Genomic DNA, 14162 nt, shown 5'->3' on the forward strand with positions numbered 1-14162 from the left:
CCTTTATGAACTGGAACGTAAACACAATACGCTCAACAGTATTCTTATCAAGGACATCTTAAAGTTCTGAGACTATCGTATTTCCTTGACTTTTCCCACTATTTTTATTGCTTTTCTGGAAATGTATTTATTTTGAGAATTTTTTTTTACATTGTAAAGTGCGCTGCTTCTGCAGATTCACCAGCAATGAAAATCAAAGTGTAAAATCCTCATCTGACTTCTTCTTCTCTTAGAATCATAACTCCTGTCTAGACAGCTTAAGACCCTTTCATTACCTAAACCCACAACAGAATACAAGCAGCACTGTTTTGTGCCATTAAAAAAATGGCAAAAAGTTCAAAAGTTCATGATGCTGAAGCAGACTGGCGCTAAGTACCTGAAAGACAGGGCGTTTCTAAGAACATGAGGAAAAAGATATCTGGAAGGGAACGCTCTAGTAAATTACCACTGCAACTTACCCATGCTTTCCTCATTAACATGCAATGTGTAAAGAAAGAGTGTGAGCATTTTCTCCATTGTGTGATGCATTGCTAAAACCCATGAGAGGCTTACCCATCTCACTGTAGCAAGAGATGTCTGTATTCCCACTGGTAACATTAAAAACTTGCCCCTCCAAAGTATTCTGCCCTATTCCTACATGAATCCCAAGTGTATATTTGCCAATCCCACTGGGAACCTGGTCACTAAATGGACAAGCAAGCTGAAAAAAATAAGCTCAAAGTTAATGGGAATTGGCACATTCTGTTTTGCCTGTCATGCATTGGAACAAGTCACTCTGGTTTGACTTTGGCTCATTTATAATACCGGCATGGCCTTGCAGAACAGGGGTCCCCCATCTTTCTTTTTAGCCTGTAGGCACCCTTGGAATTCAGATACAGGGTGGTGGGCACAGCCACAAAATAGCTGTTGCAAGAGGTGAAGCCACAACAGTGGGGAAGCCCTAGGACAGGGAAGAAAGTGATAATTTTATAAGTACCCTGGAAAAGGGGGCAAGAGAATAAAACACACACTGTTGCGGCAGCTGCCACTGAAACAATATTATTTTAATTTGCTGTCAGGTCTTCAATGGCCAGTGAGAAGCCCTACTGGGCAGTAGCCACAGACTACATGACAGTCTATGCCAGTGATGGCGAACCTTTTCGAGACCGAGTGCCCAAATTGCAACCCAAAACCCACTTATTTATTGCAAAGTGCCAACGTGGCAATTTAACCTGAATAACTCCCTCGAGCAGGGGCCAGCCTGCTGTAGCCCCCAGCAAGTCCCACATCTGCCACTCTGCACCTCTCTAGCATCTCTTGCTTGCCTTCTGCTCCCTTCACACCGGGTAGTGTTTCACCTGGAGCACAGGTACCAGGCCCACCAGCCAAGTCCTCTCTGCTCGCTGAGGTGCATGCACATCAAGTCCAGTGGCCCAGGCCAGCTCTATAGATGTTATTGTGTGATGTGGGGGGGGGGGCATTTCAAGACAAACTCTGTGTGCGCGTGCCCACAGAGAGGGCTCTGAGTGCCACCTCTGGCACCCGTGCCATAGGTTCGCCATCACTGGTCTATGCCATACCATTCTAACTGAAATGTACTGCACTTTCAAATGTGCAGGAGGAATGAGACAAGACACAGATTTTTAGTTCTTAGCTACCAGTTTTTACATAACCATCTCAAATGACTATTCAGACTCAGCGTTGCACAAAAATAAAAATATGCAAAAGATGGCTCCTAGTCAGCCAGAGTGAATAGTCTGAGCTGCGTTCACACACCATCTGAAAGCCCTCTGGAGGTGGCCAGCCATTGGAGCCCTCTGGATTGGGCTGTCAATATGAAAACACTGGCAAGTTCACTGTTTTCTAGCTTTTGAACAGAGTGCTCATATATTGGCATTCTTTCTCACTGAGTCCGCTTTCACTAGTTGTAGTTACTGGTTGGTACCCAAGGCAGGTTTATAAATATTTCAATGAGCAGTGATGCATACTGGCTCAATTGATCCACAATTTATGTTTCTTGACACAGAATTTGCATTGCCTGGGTGCAGAATTGCATCAAGTTTTATAGCCCTGCTTATGGGCTTTGAGCTAGGTCCAAAATCCTGCTGGAGCCATCCAAAGGCCTTAAGAGACAGAAACTGCATGCTTGTAGTCCTCCCTGCTGGATTCAGGTAGCTGGGGTACCTTTCTCCAAGAAAAGGAGAAAGAGTCAAGTGTTGTGTCTGTTTGCTTGCTCTCTACAGTATACCAAGGCAGCAGTGCTGGATTAAACAGTAAAGCCAAGGACAGCTTAATCTGCCCCCTGCTAATCTTTCAGACACAACCTTGTCAAAGACAATTTACCCGGCGAGCAACACAGCTGCCATGAACCAGAGCAAAAGACTCAAATGGTGTTTTCTGTGCTTCACGAAAGGTCACATGACCCTCAAAACAAGAGTTTGATGAGAAATGGGAACTGTATTTCTTATTTGAGGCTGAATTGATTATGCGAGAATAAAAGAATAGAAAGAATATTAATTTGTGCCCACAAGTCTTGTGTACCAAATGAATGGGAGGGAGAGAAAGAGTTGCTTGCACCTGCTTTGTCTGGAACCTGCACCAGTGGACAGGGCAAAGGCTAAAACTTGCTTGGCCCTGGCGTGTATGTGTGTGCGCGCATAAGGGGGCACTGAATCTGGGGCACAAGCCCTCGAGAATCAGAGAATGAGTAGATGAAAACTAATGTAATTCAATCTGCTCATAAAATAAAAGGAGTGGTTTACCCTTTTTTCAGACTATATAAAGGCATGACAAGTAATACTGTGCCAGGTTTTGGCTAAGTAAATTACAACTCCCCAAGATGGTATCTATGTTAATGCTCCTGCACAACATATGCCTGCCTTAAACCCCTCCTGAATCTTCTGGCACAAATAAAATAAATGCATAATGTGATGCCATAGAAGATGCACATGCACAGAAGAAACATCTGTGATCAGCAGCAATAGCTTAATAACTCTACATCTATACAGGAAAAGGGGAGGACAGATAAGTCAGTAGCTCAGAGAAGCCAATGGCTCATTTTTCTAGAGCAGGGGTCTTCAAACTATGGCCCTCCAGATGTTCATGGACTACAATTCCCATCAGCCCCTGCCAGCATGGCCAAGTGGTAGGACTCATGGGAATTGTAGTCTATGAACATCTGGAGGGCCACAGTTTGAAGACCCCTGCTCTAGAGAGAGCTAAAATATGTCATTTCACCAGTTTTTGCATTGAGGGCAACCTTTAAAAAAAGTTGAGGGTTTCTACTCACCACTGAGGAGAGAAGAGTCTTCACAGCCATCTTAAAGTGTGTTCTGAAAGAGTTAGGGACAACCTCTCACAAGAAACTTTATGGTCCTTCCCTGGAGAAAAATAAATAATAGTCTCTTTACCGCAATGAATGTGAATTTATCTTTATGTATGACTCTGATGTATCTAACCATTTAAGAAAACTATTTACAATATAAATGACTCAGAAGGTTCTGAACTGGAACAAAATAAGTTGCAAGATCAAAATGCTGGGAGACCTGGACAACAACTCTCACTCAGCAAGGGTAACTGTTGGCCATCAGTTTCTTACAATGATAAAAAGATGTGCAGTCGCACATACTGACCAGTCCCTTAAAGGTGGGCTAAAAAGTGTTGAAGAATGACTACATATACTAGGAACGAAACTAGTTTAAAAGAATTTCCCGTTGACAGCAACATTAGTGAAACAATGCATTCTAAGCACTCTGAGCACTCTAAAAGCACTATAACGCTATTGATTGCAGAGCTCTCTTAGCCAAACCATTCATAAAGCACCCATCATAAGAATTGCATCCCACAGATGATCCCCTGCCAGGACAGGCACACTTTCCCGGGGGGGGGGGGAACTCACTCAATACAGTGGGACTGACTGCAGAGGAACCATGCATAGGACTGCATTGTGTGTTTTACATGAACAAGCAGTTCATTTTGTGTTTTTACAGTTACCAGAACTGTAGAGGCAGTTCAGTCTGTTTACTAGCCAAGTGATTCCCGCAAAACTGCCATTAGCAAATGAGCCTTGATCCTTGACATTGATTCAATAGAAGTGTGCGAAGTCACCACAGTCAATGCTTTTTATCCTATTTTTACTCAGGTTAGCAGGATAACTCCCAGCTTCTTTCCATTTGCTTTCAAAAGGTCAAGGCACAAGCATTCCAGTCCCTTTGTTTTCAGGAAGCCAGGCACAGGTTGCCAGCCAAGTTATCAGCTACTTCCCAGTAATCAATCATTAATTCAGTGTCTTGTTTTTCTAAGGTGGTGTCCGGGCACATTCCCTTTACTCCTGGTTACTCCTGGTTTCTCCATGGTTTGTTCCCTTTTACCTGCACAACTCCCAGGATGGACAAAAGAAAATGCTTCTTTACAAGGTGAGGGATTAAAATGTGGAATTCACTGGCAGAGGGTGTGGAGATGGGACAGGTAGCTTTAAAAGGGGATTAGAAAGATTCATAGAATACAGGTTTATCAGTTATGGGTGACTAAAGTAAGCTTCTGAATATCATTGCCAGGAGGCAACATCTGTGCCCTAATATTGAACCTCCAGAGGAATTGATTGGCCATTGTGGGAGACAGGATACTGGATTAGATGGACCACTGGATTAGATGGACCAACAGGGCCTTCATGTTCTAAGTGTGTTCCACATTCTACTAAAATGACCCCAAACAGCAAAAGTGAATGAGTACAATCTCAGGGATGGGACACCAGCATAAGATTTCAGTGTTTACTACCATTAGCTTTAAATGTTTATAACAAAAAAAAACCCCACAACAAATAAACTGCGCATTCCTCACTCCATATTGTCAGGATATTGTCAAGCAAGGCAGAGACTCTTCTTAATTTTTGGGAAAGGTACCAGGGCTCATGTTTCTGTAGGAAGCACTGCCAGGTATCCTGGAAGGAAGTTTTCCTCCTTCATTCAAAGGCTGGGACTGGATTGTATGCATGTGTGGCTGCCATGTAGAGAAATAACATTTTTGAACGCTCTTCTACTTAAAAAAAAAAGCCCTTGCAAAGGTGAAACTGTGTATGGGTAAAGCGCTGACAAGTTGCAGCCAACTTAAAGCGCTGACAAGTTGCAGCCAACTTAAGGTGACCCAGTAGGGTTTTGAGGCAAGAGGTTAACCGAGGTGGTTTGCCATGGCTTTCCTTTGCATAGAGCAGCTATAAACCAGAAAAATGTCTGCTTGAGCTCCCTGGACAAAAACGGGATCCTGACAATATCTTATAATAGTTTAAGATCCTTTTTTTGGGGGGGGGGGTCTAAAGACTTCTTCAGCAGAGGCTATACCATGACCTCCTAAAAGACCGTGGGCACGACTCCTTCTGTCACAAAGAGGCCTGGACAACAGTCACACAGCTGTGACAAGCAGAGCAGTAAAAGTTTACCTCAGGAATACAGGCGCTAATGAGAGTGGTTGAGCCAGCCAGCAGGTGCGGTGTGGCGGGAAACAGAGTTAAACCTCTGACTGTTGGCATTTTAGGCAAGGGACAGTTTGAAGTGAGAGACAAGAGTCTGGCAAAGGGTTACTTTGAACAGGAGAATAGTTTAAGGAGAACTTGAGGTATCACTGTTCAAGAAATGACAGCATTACTGAATTACAGCTCGGGGCTGAGGATGAATTATAACATTTTGACTAGGGTGTAACACAGTCGAAGGAGCCTGGCCAGGAAAGCCCCTCCCCCACCATACACTGTTTACAGTTCAACATCCCATCTCTCCTCCTTCTCAGCCAAGATTTACCTCAGTTTGTATTTTCCGATTTAAAGAACTTTGAACTTGTTTCTTTGAAATCGACACCATCTTGTTCCTAACAGTTAACCCTTATTCCTCAGTTACTGATTCAGGCTCGGGCGAGTTCATATTCAAAAATGGACTCTATCTCCAGAATCTTTTATGAATTCCAGCCTACATTCCTTAGTGCATTGGGCAAGACAGGAAAACTGTGACAGAAAATTCTGTGGGATGGCCTCAGGAAACCATTGCATTGGTTATACTTCCTCGGCATTTTGTTACACACCAAGAAGGGCAGAGATCCAGAGAGAGCATTTCTTCAAGTAATTTGATAACTTCTTTCAACTGCAGTAACTGAACAGTTATCCCTCAAAGTGTGACCACACTGTAGTGTAGACTGAACTGACTCTACTCTATCGTCTTAACTGGCATGAATACAAACCATTTGAACTCCAAAACACCTGACAAATTTATCACAGTGTGTTGCCAAACCTTCAAAGGATACAATATTGGGGGCCAATTTCAGGAGCCCTCTCACAACCCAGAACAGCTGAGCCAGATGGCAATTCATACAAGCAATGGTGGTGAGGTATAAATAATGTTGTGATGGGGACAGCTGCTGAGGCATTAGTAGGTTTTCTGCCAACTCTGTCCCACTGGAAGTGCTTTGGCAACAACTGGAAGCAATGGTATTGCATGAGGAATGCACAGATGTCACTTTATATAGACTAGAAGACTATATAAAGCATTCTCCGAGATTCACAGAGGCCTGTTGAGAAGCCACAAACAAGAACAGAGTCTGGCTATTGCTGGGACATCTTCAAGGGAGGTATGGATCAAGAGTCCCCAGCCAAATGAGATCTCTGGAATGGACCAAGAGATCCAGGGGAATAGCTAGAATTTGAGTCCAGTTACACCATGGGAACCACTGCAGAAGGAAAGTGACTGTATGGAACCTACTTGTGAAGAAATGCAAGGGGAGTCATGTGAACTGTATCACAACACCAAAGTTGTGCAGCTCATAAAGACTGTCTTCAGAGAAGCTGGCGATGCGTGCTCACCCCATGGGCAAGGGGTTTAGGTGCTCATGCAGCAGGTAAGTCTGAGAGTTGGGGCCATGTCCTCTAAAGCCTTGAGTGAGGGAGCGATCACAATTACAAACACCTCCAGAACACCAAAAAAATATGGTGCCCATATTCTCTGAGGGGGTAGGGAGAAGACCAGCACAAGAATAACAGGAACTGAAGAGAGGGGGATGAAAATGGCAGTGTGCATGGGAGGGAAGTCTGAAAAGACGCAACCCTCTGCTTCCCATTTTTGCTTTCCCAGCAGTGCCTTGACCAATCCTTCATTGGTTCCTGCGGAGTGTAAACAGTGTGCTATCACAAGTGATGTGGTGGGATTGGGACTGGTCACCGGGGGATATAGCAACAGTTTCCTCTTTTGTTCCTTAGATTTCGCTAAGATACATGCATGATCGGCAGTCTGTTATCTGGCAACCTTCACTAAAGTATCCATCCAAGTCAAAGGTACTCTCTGAAATTCTCAATATATGGCCCTTTCCGCACGGGCCAAATACAGCGCCTTGGGGACGGCAAAAACGCCATCCCCAGGGAGCTGTTCGCATGGGAGGCGTAGCTGCTTCGCAGCCGCGCCGCCCTCACTCCTCCCGAGCGGTGCAAAGCCACTGTTTCCCAACCTCGCTCCCCGAATGAGGTCTTTGGAAAACAGCGGCTTCCAACCGCTGCCGTTCAGGCGCCATCCCTCCCCCCTGTCCCAATCGACTTACCTTCCCTGCAACCATCAGGCGCGTCGCCGAGACCTGGGGACACGCCCCCCCCGCCCTGTGACTCCAGAGCAGTCGTGCAGGGCAGGGGGCATGTCCCCTGGCCTCGGCGACGCGCCGGACGGTCGCTGTAGGGGAAGCGTAGAGAGTCGACTAAATGATGGCGCAGCGCTGTGCTTCGTGGCTATCTCCGGTAAGTTTCACGGGGCCCGTTACCGTCTTGAACGAGAAACCCGGTCGGGAGTTTTAGCCGGCATCATGTATGCCAAACCCCAACGTGGCCATGTGGAAACGGTCTCTGTTTGCTAGCTTAGAACTGGATTCTAGGCCCAATTTATAGATAGCACTTTGCCTTATGGCAATCCCAGCAAGGAGCTTTTAAGGCAAGTGAGAAGCAGAGGTGGTTTGCCAGTGCCTTCCTCTGCAGAGTCTTCCTTGGTGGGCTTCGGTGCCCCACCTTCCCTCCCAGATGATGAAATACCCTTTAAGGGAAAAAAAACCCTGAATTCTTTGTCAATTGTAGAAACATTTGCAAGAGCTTGGTACAACCCTGTACACATTTTGTGAAGTTAACCAACAGTAGGCTGATCCAAGGTTGACACTTGGCTAAAGTTCATATTACTCAAAATGTTGTCCAAGCATTTTGTACTTTGCCACTGTCAAAATGTTGCTGAGGCAATGCATTCTGAGAGCAAAATAAGTCTAGAGCAGGAGGGTTTAGTAAATACAAATATAATAAAAAATATCTTAATATGCGTAAAGAGAGATTAGGCATTTTTGTTCAGGGGGAAAGCCAACAGCCTATAAGCATTGTGGGGATTTCTTTCAGTGGGCATATTTAAAACTAGTCCGACCATGTCAGAGGGGCTACAATAATTTCACAACTGTAGTGGGACAGAAAAATCAAGGCCCCTTCTAGCTTCTATGAATTTATTCTGCCCCTACGTAGACAGCAAAAAGTACCAGATGATGATCCAAGGAAGTGGTATATCAAATTTCCATTACGAGAGCTCTAAATGATTAATGAAAGTGGGTAGACGTGCAAGGTTATATCTTGCTTCTTCTATTTCCATATATTTATATCAGCTGGAAAACAGCATATGAAGTTTTAAAGCATTGTATATTGCTCTTACCTCGCAATTGTGTCATGTAAGGGACATGACATAGCACGTTTATCTAAATTAACAGAACAATCTGCAAACACCCATTCAGTATTCTAGAAAGAATATAATGTATGTAGTAGCAATTCATAAGCTCATCATGAGCTAATTTTGTGAACCATGTATCATTCAGTTTCCATAATCTTTTAAAAATTATTTGCAGAGGTCTGTCAGTTTTTGTATTACATTAGTTTGACTGCCAATATAACCAGGCATATATAAATCATTAAGGCTGGAAGCTGTTCTTCAAGGGGGGGGGGGGTTATACCTGATCCCACATTTACTTAGGCCAGTGATGGCTAACCTTTTTGAGACCAAGTGCCCAAATTGCAACCCAAAACCCACTTATTTATCGCAAAGTGCCAACACGGCAATTTAACCTGAATACTGAGGTTTTAGTTTAGAAAAAATGGTTGGCTCCAAGGTGCACGTTATTCGGGATTAAGCTTAGTGAAGCAACCATGCAATGCTTCGAACTGGTGAATCACGACCCTAGGAGGGTTTACTCAGAAGCAAGCCCCATTGCCAGCAACCGAGCTTACTCCCAGGTAAAGGATCATGCCCAGGCTAGCCTAGATGTATGTGTGGGGGGGAGGTGATTTTCTGCCCCCCCCCCACATGATGAACTCTGTGCATATGTGCCCACAGAATGGGCTCTGAGTGCCACCTCTGGCACCCGTGCCATAGGTTCGCCATCACTGACTTAGGCCCACATACCTGCAGGACTGGCTCTCCATGTACATTCTTGGGCAGTAACTGTGCTCTTTGCTCTGGGCCCCACTCTGTCTAGGACCAGTGTGGTGTAGTGGTTAGTATGTCAGGCTAGGATGTAGGAGGCCCAGGATCAAAACTCTACCCTGCCACGGAAGCTTGTGGATGACCTTGGTGAAACACTCTCAGCCAAAACTACCTTACAGGGCTGATGTGAACATAAAATGGGAGAATGTTGTAAGCTACAATACCACTGGAAATACATTCACGGAGGCTCATTCCGCACATGCAGAATAATACACTTTCAAACTGCTTTCAGTGCTCTTTGAAGCTGTGCGGAATGGCAACATCCACTTGCAAACAGTTGTGAAAGTGGTTTGAAAATGCATTATTTTGCGTGTGCAGAAGGGGCCGGAGTGTTGTTAAAGTGGTGGTTTTATTTATTTTATTATTTATTTATTTATTAGATTTTTATACCGCCCTATCCCCGAGGGGCTCCGGGCGGTGTACAACAATAAACATAATAAAATGGCAAAATCTTTAAAAGCTGCGATAAAACAGTAAAAGCTAAATCTTATAAATACAATACAATAAAATACAATAAAAATACAATAATAAATATAATACAATAAAAATACAATAATAAATATAAATGGCATCCAGCTGCTCCGTATTTGAAATCCTCTCCCCAAGAGGGAGGAATGGCAGGTCCCAGATGTAGAGATGTAAATGTTTTAATACGTTTCCAGTTGTAAAGCTTTTAATGATGTGATTTTATGTGGATTGGGTGTGTTTTCCCAAAATTCTGGGCCCCAAGGCCATTTGTAAAGGTATGCCACAAAAACACCAACACTAGAAACAATGAAGTTGGAAAATATGTCATCTCGTTGAAAAAGTTAAAATCCAGAATAGCAATAACGTAAGTAAAAGGTCCTTCAAAACTGCCCCGTCTTATACATTCTCCTCAATTCACATAAGGAGAAGGGAAGGCTCTCATTTCCACAGTCAGTCCTTTTCTAAGCAACCACAGAGGAAGCACTGGAACCGGCTTGCCTCAGGGCCAATCCCCTCTGTGGGAGGGAAGACAAAGTAGTAGTCTGAGAGAAGAATGGAAATGACACACAAGCTCATACAAAGACAGACAGTTCTTCAGACACACTGGTCTCATGTGTCTGAAGGTCTTCAATTGAATCTTCAATTGAAATAAATCAATCAAGTAGCCAACACTGGTGTCCCAAAGCGGGCATACTAGGATTCATTCCATTCAAAAAAAATCGGTCTGGATTAAAATTTCCAGGTTGCCTTCAAGGGCAGCCCCCCCCCCCAAAAAAAAACTCCACTGCATTAATCTAAACTCATGGTTTCAATGGCATATTTCTACTTGACCAGACTAGCTGACTGTAGGAGAGGAGCTAGTCTCAGAACCAGACAAAATGGACCAAATGTACTTTTAGTAACAGCCTGTCCCTTTGCTGACGACCTTGCTGACCACCCCAAACACTAGTGAGTTCTTGAGAGAGTCTGCCAGAGTGGGAACTATCCCACCTAAGGCTGTCAATACAATTTTTCCAGGCCCAGGTATAATCCATTGTCTATGGCCAAAGTCGTTACAACAAAATAACTGATAGCCAACAATAAAATCAGGTACAGCTACAAAACAGATAAAATCAGAAACAAAAACAAGTTTTAAAATCAGATGCAGGTATTATCCAAATTAAATACTGTTCTTGCGTGAATTTTTTTCACTGCCAGGGCAAAAGGTGACATTTTATAGGAAACAAAAGGGTCACTATTGGAAAAGAAGAAAGAGAGCTTCTCTAAGTCAGTAGAAGAATTAATATTTGTTTAAGAAGCAACAAGAAATTTGGATCTAGGTTCTTTATAGAGGAGACAATGTAGCAGATAATGAGGTGATTCCTCATGTTCTGAACCTCCACAAAAAAAATTCTCCACATGATCAGCATTTTTGACCAGCATAACTTCCTTCTTTTCTAAATTCAGCCTCATTTCCCCCTCTCATTAATCACTGGACTACACTATCCAGGCATCAGTTCAGTGTAGGAATTTATTTAGGAAAAAGTCCCCCGGATGCAACGGGACTCATTTCCAAGCATATATCTTACCAAAGTATATTAACTTGTAGTTCAGTCTACAATCTAAGTTCTATTACCCTAACTATTCTCGGGCAAACTAGTAGAAAGGCAACACCAGAACAGCTGTTCATTACATTTAATTTCCTTTCTCTTAGCAACTTTTCAGATACTTGGAGAATATTGGATATAACCCAGCCAACACACTTTTAATCAAATTGCTTATTACCCAGACCTCTTCCAAAGAAATCAGTCAACGGATCTTAAATGTGCTTAACTTTGGCTAAACCATGTGCACACATCACTCTTTGCAGATTTTACAGTCTCCTGAATAACTGAAGGGCTGAGGGAAAAGAGAGTGAATAAATGAAGATAAACCTCTGGGGGGGGGATGCTGAAGTTGACTTTGAAGAATAAGAGCTGGACTTGAAAAGGGAATCAAAAGACTGGAGAAACACTTAATATGTGCCAGGGCACCTCGGGAACCCTAGAACACATGCAGCAACAATAAATAAAAAGGTATCTGAGCATGTACAAAGAGCAGCTCTGTCACTACTGGCTTCACTCATTCTGAATTAAAGAGCAGAGCTTTCACAGGCAAACAGAACAATCTTCGGGACAGCAGAAGAGTTACAGTTTTACGCAAAGGAGTATAACTTGCTCTAGAACAGCTTCTAGAGAGACAACCAGAATTAATGTAAGCATTTTAAGAATTGCTCCCTCCTGCATATACTGACTGTTTTGTTACAGCATCCTCATTAACCCAATTGTTGGGTATGAGTGGTAATGCTTATGAGATTACTTTCCTGAATGGCACCTTACTTGTGTGGAGGGGGTGGGGTGCTAAAACTTGTGCCCTGCTGCAGGGGGCCAGTCCAGAAGAGAAAGCAGCGGAAAGGACAAAAAAGTTGCCTCTCACATGCTGCTTGCAGGGCTTTTTGGATGCCTGCCTGATGCCAGTGTGTGTATGTGAAAAACAGAGCAGCAGTTTTCAATGTGCTTGGATCAGGTTTCTTAACCGTACATCAACCTTCTTGCATAAAAGATATTGCAGCCTTCCTGTGTCCTTTGCAATGCATTCGCAACCTCACTCCAAGAGCTGCAATTTCTACCTAAGCTGACAAAAAGCAGAAAGGTGCCACATGGGTATTTGGGGGGAAATCTGATGCAGGATCAGCAACTTTGCTGTCTGCCCTGGGAGAGCATCCACCTCTATTTCCACGTACACTGATGTGCAAAACAAGTATTACAAAAAGACCACATAGTCTTTTCAGTATCCTTTTGCATCCAGGAGCAGATAAAGCTCTACAGCTCCGCCTCGAACTTTTCACCGGGGGCGGGGGGGGGGGGGGGGAAGGATTTCCTACACCTAGCTTAACACTAATAGAATGCTTAATAAAATTAAGTCAAGGGTAGGAACTCCTTTCTCTCAGTTATGAAAGTCGCCTAGTCTTTTTAAAGTGGAACAGAGATCGGCTCCGCAGTTGCACTCCAGGTGCTTAAAGCATACACTGGGCATGGCGAAGAGAGCAGGTATTCACTTATTCTCCATCTGTGCCTGTGCAGCAAGTTGGGAGCTGCACAGTTGGGAGTAGAGTCAGAGCCAGGCTCCCCAGATCTCAAACAAACGGGGGTCTTCTTCATCCTCTCCGCCAGCAATGCAAGCCCTTGCCTGGCTGCAGAGCGAGAGAGCCCCCAGCATCTCCCCGGAGCCGCTTCGCCCCTCCCGGCAGTCAGCGCCAGGTGCCCTCTTTACCAGCTGGCATTCGCCCTCCGCTCAGTCTCTCCCACGCCCCCGCGCCCCAGTCCCGCTGCCTACCTGGCAGGAGGAGACCTCTCGGGGAGGGGAACCGCGCGCGCACCGGGACGCACCCAAACTTCTCTGGCGCGCCTTTGGCAACCTTGGCGCCAGCGGCAGCAGCAGCAGCTCCGGCCGCCCCAGCTGGGCTCTCTGGCTGGCTCTGCCTTCCCCGCCCACCCTGCCCGCCTGCCTGCCCTCCCCGGGCTGTGACGGGCTGCACAGGAGCCGTCGGGTCACGTGAGCCTCTCTCCGGCCACCCACAGCTGGGGTTTGGGCGGGAGGGGGGGAAGAGAAAGAAGAGGATGCTGCTCCGGAGAGAAAAGGGATTCTGGGACACGCCTTCCCCGGGGTGGGCCAGGAGAAGGGACTGCCCTCTTGTCCCGCTTTCCTTCTTTCCCTAGAGATTCCTATCTCTGGGTTGCAGTGGACAGTGGAGTCTAATGCTGTCCGGGGTGGCCAACTTTGGCCTCTGTGCACATAATGCTGGCTCTCCCTTTTGTTTGTTGGCAGCAGTCAGGCAGCAAATGTACGGCTGCAATGCTTAAATTGCTCCACTGGTTTAATGTTTGACATTTTTGTTTCACCTTTCCTTCAAGGAACTCAAGGAGGACAGAGACTTTAGCTGTCCCTTCGTTTTGCCTTCAAAACAGTCCTTTGGGGTGGGCTGGGCTGTGGGAGAATGATGGATCCAAGTTTGCTCAGTAAAGTTTATCCAGAGTACAAAAATGAAACATCTCAGTCTGGCTAAACAGCTGCACCACACTGGTTTGGGCATAAATGCCATTTTGAGGTTTGTTTCTGGATGAATAGATATGCAAGGTTAAGCCGCAGACAGGTGAAGATTTTCCCGTTGCT

The 14162-nt window shown here is 44.9% G+C and overlaps 1 protein-coding gene across 1 annotated transcript in view; it reads right to left on the reverse strand.

The window, feature by feature from the left end:
• RHOBTB1 (Rho related BTB domain containing 1) overlaps positions 1 to 13459 on the reverse strand; it is a 78328-nt gene extending 64869 nt beyond the window's left edge. The window contains exons 1-2 of the mRNA XM_048505801.1: positions 13326 to 13459; positions 3269 to 3359 (exon numbers count right to left, since the gene is read on the reverse strand). The gene's annotated coding sequence lies outside the window, so the exon portion shown is untranslated. The remainder of the gene's footprint in view (positions 1 to 3268; positions 3360 to 13325) is intronic.
• Between the last annotated feature and the right edge of the window lie 703 nt (positions 13460 to 14162).

Source organism: Sphaerodactylus townsendi, linkage group LG08, assembly GCF_021028975.2.
Source record: "Sphaerodactylus townsendi isolate TG3544 linkage group LG08, MPM_Stown_v2.3, whole genome shotgun sequence".
NCBI lineage: Eukaryota > Metazoa > Chordata > Lepidosauria > Squamata > Sphaerodactylidae > Sphaerodactylus > Sphaerodactylus townsendi.